This window comes from Oreochromis aureus, linkage group 3 (genome assembly GCF_013358895.1).
Source record: "Oreochromis aureus strain Israel breed Guangdong linkage group 3, ZZ_aureus, whole genome shotgun sequence".
NCBI classification, from domain to species: Eukaryota; Metazoa; Chordata; class Actinopteri; order Cichliformes; family Cichlidae; genus Oreochromis; species Oreochromis aureus.
In genome coordinates, this window is record NC_052944.1 from 111972962 (window position 1) to 111983988 (window position 11027).

The window sequence follows — 11027 nt, forward strand, 5'->3', positions numbered from 1 at the left end:
TAAGTATGTTGTTTCCATGAATATGAAATAATAAAGTGTACATTCATTTTTTTGATGATTTTTTCTGTTTCAGATTGGAAATGGCTGTTTTGAGCTTATCACTAAAATTGTTCAGTCAAAGGTACTGTATGTTGTATATGATGATTGTCAAGCTTTAATTTAAAGAGTTGTTGTTTTATATGTGCTGTTTTTACATTCTAGGGGATAAGCATTTACATAGAAAATCTGTATGTCACCCGGACTTCGCTTGCACCCTATGGCTGTGATCCATTGCAGTCCTTTCCTGTAAGTGTACCGTCCTTTAAAGAAACAAGCAAGTAATCAAAATTATTTTTTTTATAACTTTGGTGAGAGTTCATATACAGAATACTTAAAAATAAAATTCTGTTTCAGACTGATGCTCAGAGGATGGACATCATAGTTCTCCCTCTCTGGACACCTGGTCATTACCAGTTGTGTGTAAGTCTTGTTTTTTGACACATACAAACTGTTTGAATTTTGCTATGTGTTTGAGATGTATTCAAGCATTTATGACGCAGTTTAAAAAGTCTTTGATTATGATCGCTTGCAATGACATTGTTTTCAGGTTTGAAGTCATGGCTAACTGTCTTTTAGGTACTGAAGCCACCTAAAAGAGAAATCCTCTTTCTTGACCCCTTATACACAAAGGCAGGATTTGGTGGCCAACAATATGTTTCACTTTTGAGGTCACATTTTTATAAGCATTTTTGGTTTGTTCCAGAGTTTTCAGGAACCTGTTCAGTGTTCCAGGTTAAGTGCATCCCGGATCATGTTCTGCTGATCTTTAGTGTTCACACATACAGTACACTCACATGCTTTTTTTATAAACTATATCAGCATGATGCTTCAACATTTTATTCTATTTCTCATCTTCACATTCTGATCAAGTCAGTGATGCTGTCTTTAGATGAGTTTCATACATAAATAAGGTCTTCAAATGTTCTAGTTTAACATAAAACACCATTAAATATTAGTTTGTAAAATATGCCAACCTGAAATTAAAGCTGAAAATGCTTAATTTTGACCAACTGTGAGCATGTGACTGTACTTTTTCATTTTGTTATGCTGTTTTGTTGAGGTTGTGTTCCTAAGGCCTGTAGTTATAGTTGGTGCTATTAGCAATAAACATTTCACACCCATCATGATGATGTCTGTTAACTTGTGAATGTAACTGTCTTGAAAAAAGGAATCTTGCAGTGAAGATCATTCCTGGGCAGTGGTCAGAAAAAAAGAGCTTTGACTTGAAGGTATGTGCTAGTTTAAGTGTATGGTGAATAATACGAATTACTCGGGGGGCTTCCGGTAATGGCGTTTACTGGGTAGACGTGTTTTAGGTCCGCTCCGCTACACGGCTCAGCATTTACCTAACGAACCTACTTCTTTGAGATTTTGATTCCCAGTTTTGGATGTCTTTTGCCTTTGTCGACTACCGAAGACCTAAAGAATGACGAAGTCAAAGGGGAAACAAGACCGAGACCGAGAAACCTCGACACCTGCGGCACCTGTTACTGCAGCCGAGATTAGCTTAATGCTCGAGGAGCATAGAGCTGCATTGCTAGCGGACTTTAAGTCATCCTTTGAGGACTTGTCCTCTAAGTTAGACAATGTGCAGTCTGCAGTGCAGGACCACGGTCAACGATTAATTCTTTGGAATCGACATACACTGAATTTGACCAACGTCTGGACCAATTGGAGTCCGAATGCTCTACGCTTCGCAAAGACAACAACTGGCTAAAATCCAAGGTGGCAGACTTGGAAGGTCGCAGCAGAAGGCAGAATATACGACTTGTGGGATTACCTGAGGACATTGAAGGCCCACGCCCGACAGCTTTCTTTTCTCAGCTCCTCGTCGATGTTTTCGGAGCGCAGGTGCTTCCCTCACCGCCCGAGCTGGACAGGGCGCACCGGAGTCCAGTTCCGAAATCAACGAAACCACGGCCGGTTATTCTGCGATTTCATCGGTACCAAATTAAAGACCTGGTAATCCGTGAAGCTCGTGAAAAGCGAGCTCAGCTACAACGCCATAGGATCCGGCTATATGAAGATTACAGCCCGGAGGTGGTGAAGAACCAAGCTGAGTTTAAAGACGCAATGTCTGAACTTTATAAGCGAGGATTTAAGCCTCGCTCCTCTTCCCGGCTAAACTGCGCATTGTTCTGCCCACAGGGAGAAGAAGTGGTTTACGTCTGCTTCAGAAGCCGATAGGTTCGTGCAGGGCTTGAGGAACGAGGCTGAAGCTCAAAGGCCACAGTGACTGACAGCTACGAGTAAAGTGACTTGAATCCTTGTTGACTTACAGGCAATCGGACGATTACAGAGAAGGCAGGCAAGCACTGTATATTTCTGTTATTTCATGGTATACTAGTTGTCACCGTTTTAACACCTGGTTCTTATGTTTCTTTTGTAATATTTTGAATTAATGTTCACTGATCCCTAGAAGGTTTGATTCATATTGGGATATACACTTGGTACTTCAAAGTTAAGGTTGTATGGAGTTTCTATGTAGCAGGAGTTTGGGCTAGGAGGTTGAAGTTGTTGGGAATACACTGCGGTCACCTTAGTTCAGAAATGGGACCTAGTGGGTGGGGTGGGGGAATGTTATTGTTCCTGTGTTTGTTTGCTTTGGTTGTATGTGGGTTTGTTTTTTGTTTTTTTGTGTTTGTTTTTTTTTCTTTCTTTTTTTTGTTTGTTTTGTTTTGTTCTCTCTTGTCCCCTCCCATGTACAGTCATCTTGTCATTGTCACCAGATTTCAGTAAAACATATATATGGCTAGTTATAGCACTAACAATAGTACTATTAGATTTTTGTCTTGGAATGTTAAAGGCTTGAACGGTCCGGTAAAGAGATCTCGGGTTCTCAGTCACTTAAAACATCTCAATGCAGATGTAGCCTTTCTCCAGGAGACTCATTTGCGAGTCAAAGATCATAGAAGACTTAAACCTCCATGGATAGGTCATATGTTTCACTCAAACTTTGATACTAGAGCCAGAGGAGTGGCAATCTTAATTAGGAATAAAATACATTTTTCTTTCACTAAATTGATTGCTGACAAAAATGGACGATATTTAATTGTTGTAGGGACCCTCATGAATAACCCAGTTGTTTTAGTGAACGTCTATGCCCCAAACTTTGACAACGCTCTGTTTGCTAATAATCTTTTGAGGATGATTCCTGACTTAAATACGCACCTCCTGATCTTCGGAGGTGACTTAAACTGCGTTATTGACCCAGCTTTAGACAAATCTGCCACTGGCTCTAAAGCACCATCTGCTATGTCCAAGGCTTTCTCACATTTTATGACCCAAAATGGATACATTGATCCTTGGAGGTTTTTTAATCCCCAAGCCAGACAATATTCCTTTTTTTCAAATGTCCATCACACATATTCTCGCATCGACTACTTTTTTATAAATGGCTCCATGGCTTCTAAAGTTTGCAACTCTGAATATTTTCCGATTGTTATATCTGATCATGCTCCTTTGGTCCTGGATATGGCTTTGTCTCCAGGCTATAGACCTCAGCATCCATGGAGATTGAACTCTCTACTCTTGTCTGATTCAGCTTTCTGTGACTATATCTCATCTGCAATTGATGATTTTTTAACTACGAATGAGTCTGAGGACATCTCTAAGTCTCTACTTTGGGAAACACTTAAAGCATACCTCAGGGGCCAAATTATTTCCTATTCATCTCACCTATCTAAATCAAAGAAAGCTAAGCAAAATGAACTTTCTGCCAAAATTCAAGCTCTAGACCGGCAACACGCTCAAACTCCCTCACCTGAAATATATAAGAAGCGTCTTAACCTACAATCTGAGTTCAGTCTCCTGTCAACCCACGATGATGCAGAGCAATTGTTATTACGGTCCCGTGGCAACTATTATGAACATGGCGATAAAGCCTCTCGTCTGCTAGCCCACCAGCTACGTCACCAATCGGCATCTCGCCAAATTTTGCAAATTAAAAATGAATCGGGAACTTTGACTTCTGATCCAACGGAAATCAACTCAATTTTTAAGTCATTTTATAGTTCTCTGTATACATCAGAGTTCCCCTCTAATTCTATAGATATGAACCAGTTTCTTAACAAACTGGATACCCCTACAATTACAACCTCAACAGCAGCAGAAATTGATGCACCGCTCACTGCGGATGAGGTTATATCATCAATCACATCCTTACAGTCTGGAAAGTCCCCTGGTCCCGATGGGTTCCCCGCTGAATTTTATAAAAAATTCCACTTAAAACTGGCCCCTTTGCTGCTGTCGGTTTTTGAGGAGTCACTGAAACGCGGCTCTCTCCCTCAGACACTAAGACAGGCTTCTATCTCATTACTGCATAAAGAAGGAAAGGATCCTACTTGTTGTGGCTCCTATCGACCAATAAGCCTTCTTAATGTAGACTTTAAAATCTTATCCAAACTGCTAGCAACCTGTCTGGAAAGAGTTCTCCCTTCTATTATATCAGACGAACAGACAGGCTTTATTAAAGGAAGACATTCCTTCTTTAATATACGGTCCCTTCTTAATATAATTTATTCCAAAAATCATAGCACCGTCCCTGAGGTGGTGCTCTCATTGGATGCCGAAAAAGCATTCGATCGAGTGGAATGGGGGTATCTTTTTGCAGTCTTGAAGAAATTTGGTTTTGGTGACAGTTTTATATCTTGGATTCATCTTTTATATACTACGCCATTGGCATCTGTTTGTACTAATAATGTGAATTCTGAGTATTTTACTCTATCACGTGGTACACGTCAAGGTTGTCCACTCTCACCTTTACTTTTCACTTTAGCAATAGAGCCTCTCTCTGTGACTCTCAGAACCTCGCCTCTGTTTCAAGGGGTTATTCGTGGTCGTCTGCGAATATAGGGTTGCTCTATATGCAGATGACTTATTGCTATATGTTAGAAATCCAACAATTCATTTATCCTCTATAATGAAAATACTTCTGAATTTTGGCTCTTTCTCTGGGTACAAGATTAATATACAAAAAGTGAATGTTTTCCTATAAACCCAGCTGCACAAGAGCTTAGACAAACAGATTTGAATTTCCACCTAGCTTCTTCAGGCTTTAGATATCTAGGAGTGCATATTACCACTTCATTTAAAGCTTTGCGAACAGCAAATTTCAACCCTTTGCTGACCTATGTAAGGTTGGCTTTTCAAAGGTGGGCGAATCTTCCTGTATCACTTCTTGGCAGGATTAATATTATAAAAATGAATATTCTACCCAAATTCCTCTATCTTTTTCAGAGTATCCCATTGTTTCTACCTAAATCCTTTTTCAAATCTGTGAATCGAATGTTTTCATCATTTATATGGGCTAATAAGACCCCCAGAATTAGTATGACCTTACTACAACAGGGTAAGCTCAGTGGGGGTCTTGCTCTGCCCAACTTGATGTTTTATTATTGGGCAGCCAACATTCAGAAGTAGGGCTGCCACAAACGATTATTTTGATAGTCGACTAGTCACCGATTATTTTTGCGATTAGTCGACTAATCAGATCATGCATCCATTGGACGTAAAATGTACAGCTTATTGCACCAGCATGCGTCTGCTCTTATATAACTATCATTAGCTTACAGCTTGAAGTGTTTAAGGTATGTGCTAACTAAAAATAAAGACAAGATGATAGTTTATTACACTTTTAATGAAATTTGCAGATTGTTTCAGTGAAGTTTAATAAACTCAGCCGTCTGCTCCTTGCTATCTAAAATATAACAGGACACGGAGTATATTCTCGAGCATCTCACACTTCTGATAATCAGTTGTCTGCTTGACGTTTATTCATCTGTGCAAAAACTATAACTTTATTTCTCAGCCAAACCAATTTACTCAGGAACAAATAAAATACTAAAAAAAAGCCAAACAATAACATTTTTAAGTTATCTAAGTGACTTATATTACATGTTTAACCTGAGTAGCGAAAGACGGCGGTGAGTTTGAAAACGATTTGCCGGGAGTCCGGTGTTCTCACCGACTCTAATGAGCCTAGAACCTCGGCTCGCTATCGAGCTGGTGGGTAACAGACGCGTCTCCAGCGTCGGAGCGCTTTTGAAAATACGTGGTGTCTTGATAGACTGAGCAGATATTTGAGGTTTACACAGCTACATTCTCACCTGAAAATATGTTAAACGTTTATTTTGTGACCCAGAAAGAATAATAAGAGTAATATTAAAACTAACTAGCTGCCGCCATTGTTGACAACTGCGCTGGGCCGCGCTATGAATTCTGGGACACAGTTTCTTCTTCTTCGGGTTTAACGGCAGCTGGCATCCTTGTACATGCAGTGCTGCCATCTTCTGTTTCAGTCCGTTATTACACTCTTAAATACTACTACTTATTCCTCGCGCTTTTGGGATCTTACAAAGCTTCAAACGACGCGTCGACTATTAAATTAGTCGTCGACGATTTTAATAGTCGACGTAATCGTGACTAGTCGACTAATCGTGGCAGCCCTATTCAGAAGTATACCTATTGGCTGAATGATCCTCAAGCTACTTGGTGTTGCCTTGAGGCTCAATCATGTTTCTCTTCCTCACTCTCAGCACTATTATTTTCATCCCTTCCTGTTTCCCTGTTACAATTCACAGACAACCCTGTTCTAATTGGCTCTCTAAAAATATGGTATCAATTCCGGCGTCACTTCAATTCAGTCTCTGCTTCTGCTCTGACCCCAATCTGCAACAACCACCTCTTCCCCCCGTCCCTGGTGGACTCCTGCTTCTGTATTTGGGCAAGAAAAGGTATCAAATGTTTTTATGACCTTTTTAAAGATAACATTTTTCTCAGCTTTAGTGACCTTTGTTCTTTGTATGATTTGCCCTCGTATCATTTGTTCCGCTACTTTCAAATAAGACACTGTGCATCTTCTATCTTGCCAGAGTTTCCAAGTCAGCCTCTCAAGCCTTGGTGGGAAGACTTATTCCAGTTGAAGCCTCACAGTAAGGCTCTAATATCACAAATATATACTTTAATTATGGCATCGGGCAATTACTCAACCAATAAAATTGCTTCGAGTTGGGAACAGGAACTGGGTCTTCAGTTTGTTGAAGGTTACTGGGACAAAGTAATTGACAAAATTCATTCCTCGGCCTCATGTGCAAGACTCTCCCTTATTCAGTTTAAGACGGTATACAGATTACACTTCTCAAGATCTAGACTATCTAAAATATACCTGTGCAACAGATGCAACACCTCCCCCTGTGATTTAACTCATATGTTTTTTGCCTGCCCGTCACTTCAATTATACTGGACTTTTTACTTTGAGGTGCTCTCTCATGTTTTGAGCGTTACTCTCAAACCATGCCCACTAGTTGCCATTTTTGGTGTTTCTGAAGATGCTACCCTAAACCTTAGTCGTAAGCAACTGGATATTATCGCTTTCACTTCACTGCTGGCACGACGTCGAATTTTGCTGTCTTGGAAAGCTCCTCACCCTCCAGCCCGATCACGTTGGCTGGAAGATGTTATGTTCTTTTTAAAATTGGAGAAAATAAAATTCAGACTCAGAGGAAATGTTAATAAGTTCTCACAGGTGTGGCAACCTTTTATCATTTACTTCAACTCATTGAAAACACTTACAACAGACTAAACTTTGTTCTGGTTTTGGTGGGGAATTGATTGATATTTTATTTTATTTTATTTTTTTTCTTTGGGTTTTTCCTGTTGTTTTCTATGTGTGGGTTGTTGTTTTTTGTTTTTCTTCCTTTTTCCCTTTTTTTATTTTATTTTATCTGTTTTATTGTTGTCACCAGAATTTTAATGGCCTAATCTGTCTTGATATATGTCTTTGTATCGGTTGGTACTTGTTGTATTGGGCCTGATATGTTAAATTACATGTGCAAAACTATAAATAAAGAGGAAAAAAAAAAAATAATATGAATTACTCTAGTCTTCTTTTAAGGGATTTTATTAATGAGCCTTTATTTTCAATGTAATACAGGGTTTTCCAAGCCAAGACTATGGAGTTGACTGTGGGATCTTCATGCTGATGGTAATTTTTCTCTTCTCTTCTTGAAATTCATACAGTTCTAAAAAAATTACATTTTTATTTTTTCTTCCAAATAGTCTGCTCTGTACGTGGCACTGGATGCACCATTTGACTACACTATAGTAAGTATTCTATTTAGTTTCACAGCAATGGAGTCTTGAATCTTTTTGAAAGTTGTTAAATATGTTTCATATTAATATTTTACAGTCAGACATGCCCTACTTGCGTAAATGGTGGTGCTTGCTGTTGATGGAGAACTTTGATCTCAGGAGGTATTTATATTTTGACTTCTGTTCTATGTTGTGTCAAAGTTTACACACCTTAACAATATCAAAATTTTCTGTTAAGCTCTGGCAAGCTATTTGCACACTGGAGAGAGGAAGCCAAAGCTGTGCTTGAAGGACAACACGTGCCCATTTTCAGACTGAAAAAGCGCAAGTTCCAGGAAGTCAGTCAGGTCAGTATTCACTTTAGACAGTAGTGTAATTACATGGTTAGTGACATTTGAATAACTGTTAAAAAACTGTTCTGCAACAGAGAAATAGCTATGTTTTTATCCCCATTTGTCTGACACAGGAGCCAGCAGTTGTTAAAGATCTGCGTCCTGCTGTGCAGTGGGTTGTCCAAAATAAGGCACTTTTCCGTGGACACGTAACAATGCCAAAATACCTGTCCTTAAATCAAGGCGACCAGCAGAGGGTCTTAAGAGACATGTCCGAGGAAGAAGACACTGGAGCAAGGGACTTGTTCCTCTTTGTTTTTCAGTTTGCAGAGGACATGGAGCTCTTTTTGAAAGCATGTGCTGATGAGCAGGGACTAAGGGTCAGTGCTATGTTTGACATGTAGTGGACAAATGAAGGAACTGGCTGTGTTTGTTTGTTTGTTTAATATGTTGTTGTTGTTTTTTGTTTTGTTTTTGAATAGTACAAAATTCCAATTAAACTTATTTCAAAATGTTGTTCACTTGATTCCATGTCCATACTTATAATAAAGCATTACAGTGTAACAGCATTAAATGTAAATGTAACAGCATTTTTTTATACTTGTAATTTCAAAATAAAAAGCTTATTGTTGATATTAACAGTAAAGAATTGTAATCAATAATATCTTTATACATTTTAAACATTAACACTCTGGGATCTATCCTGGCCATTTGTGGCCACTTCACTTATTCTTTTTTTTTTACTACTGCACTGCAGTGGACCAAAAGAATGACACAGGTTTGATCTTAAGGATCTAATAGTTGTGTGTGTTGTGCATGACATTGCCACACAAATATGTATTTGCAAGATAGAGTAGAATAAATTATGACGCATCAAATATTACATAGGCTGCAGTGAATTTTTGTTGATACTGACTATTGAGCTTTGAGTTTCCCAGTCAAACTTAGCTTTGAAGCACATGCTAAAAACACTTTTACTCTTGTACATTTCATAACAAGACACCATAGGCAAAATATATATTAATAAAAACTTCAAAGCTGCAGCACATACAGCAACAAACACTGTTAGTAAATGTGTCCTGCAGTTTATGCAGGTGCAGAAAGTGCTGCTGCTGTAAGTAAGCCTAACAGCTTCCAGATCACTTATTTTTCTGGAAAGATGGTAGCAAGGGCATCACTGCTCATTTCTACAATCTCTCAGATCTTGTAATACAATGCCTTTGTACCATGAAACCACTTCACAGTACTAGGAGTCCACTAAAACCTATAAAGAGAGTGATCCTGGAAGAAATGGGGCACACACTAGTGACCTCAACAATTGCAAAACAGCCTTTTCCCCGATGCTGGGAAAAGAAGGAAGTTTCATGAAAACATTAGGACTTTATCACCGTTTTATCTGAACAGTTAATGGTAATATATAACCTAACTGGCTATAAAGAGTAAAAAAATTAGATACAACTTTGATTTTGATGAAAAGGACTGGTGCTATTTTAAAGAGTCACGTCGGTAAAAGTAGATAAATGTTTTAAGAAATATACATTTTATAGCATTTTGTGAACATACACAAAAAGTGGCCATTTTTGGCAACAAACAAGCTGAGAGAGTTTTATATTTTTTGCTCTCCTTGAACAAAAATAACAGTGCATAATAATCAATGTTGATGTTAATCAATTAGATGTCCCAGACTCTACTATTAATAATACAGCAGTCCCTCGTTTATCGCAGGAGTTCATCCATCCATTCGCTTCCGCTTCTCCTTTTCAGGGTCGCGGGGGGCGCTGGAGCCTATCCCAGCTGTCATAGGGCGAGAGGCGGGGTACACCCTGGACAGGTCGCCAGTCTGTCGCAGGGCTAACATACAGGGACAGACAACCATTCCCCCCCACATTCGCTCGCACATTCACACCTAGTGGCAATTTGGTTTATCCAATTAACCTATCCCCACAAGTTGCATGTCTTTGGACGGTGGGAGGAAGCCGGAGTACCCGGAGAGAACCCACGCAAACACGGGGAGAACATGCAAACTCCACACAGAAAGACCCCAGCCTGATGTTGGAATTGAACTCAGGACCTTCTTGCTGTGCGGCAACAGTGCTAACCACAGTGCCACCGTGCTGTGGCGAGGGCAGGGCCGCAGGAGTTACGTTCTAAAAATGACCCGCGGTAGGTGAAATCCATGAAGCAGCCAACTTTATTTTTTACAATTATTATAGATGTTAAGACTGTAAAACCCCTCACTACATGCTTTATATACTTTTCTCAGACAGGCATGAACATTGTCACACTTTTCTCTTTTGTTTAAACACTCTTAGAGTTCAAACCTTCGTAGAAACATAAGTCCAGTATTATGGAATGAAACCAAAAGGTGCATTTGAGGGTGCAAAACGTTTCGTCGGCATTGTTGTGTTTGTTTGGGAGAAAACTTACAAACATACAGTACAGCACTTCAGAGTTACACTGCTAGCGATCGAAGATTTATGTAAATTCGACAAGCTAAACGCATTCTGTACTGTACAGCAGCGCTCCCCAACCTTTTTTGCACCACGGACCACTTTAATGTCATAC

The 11027-nt window shown here is 39.4% G+C and overlaps 1 long non-coding RNA gene across 2 annotated transcripts; it reads left to right on the top strand.

Moving 5' to 3' along the window:
- The first annotated feature begins 230 nt into the window (after positions 1-230).
- Positions 231-8988, top strand: LOC120437868. 2 transcript variants are annotated; one of them, XR_005611453.1, is made up of 6 exons: positions 231-285; positions 394-1268; positions 7973-8023; positions 8098-8292; positions 8369-8477; positions 8597-8988. It is a non-coding gene; the product is annotated as an uncharacterized LOC120437868 (long non-coding RNA). The 2 variants fall into 2 exon arrangements; XR_005611454.1 differs by lacking the exon at positions 231-285 and having other exon boundaries at positions 450-459; positions 1208-1268.
- The last annotated feature ends 2039 nt before the right edge of the window (positions 8989-11027 follow it).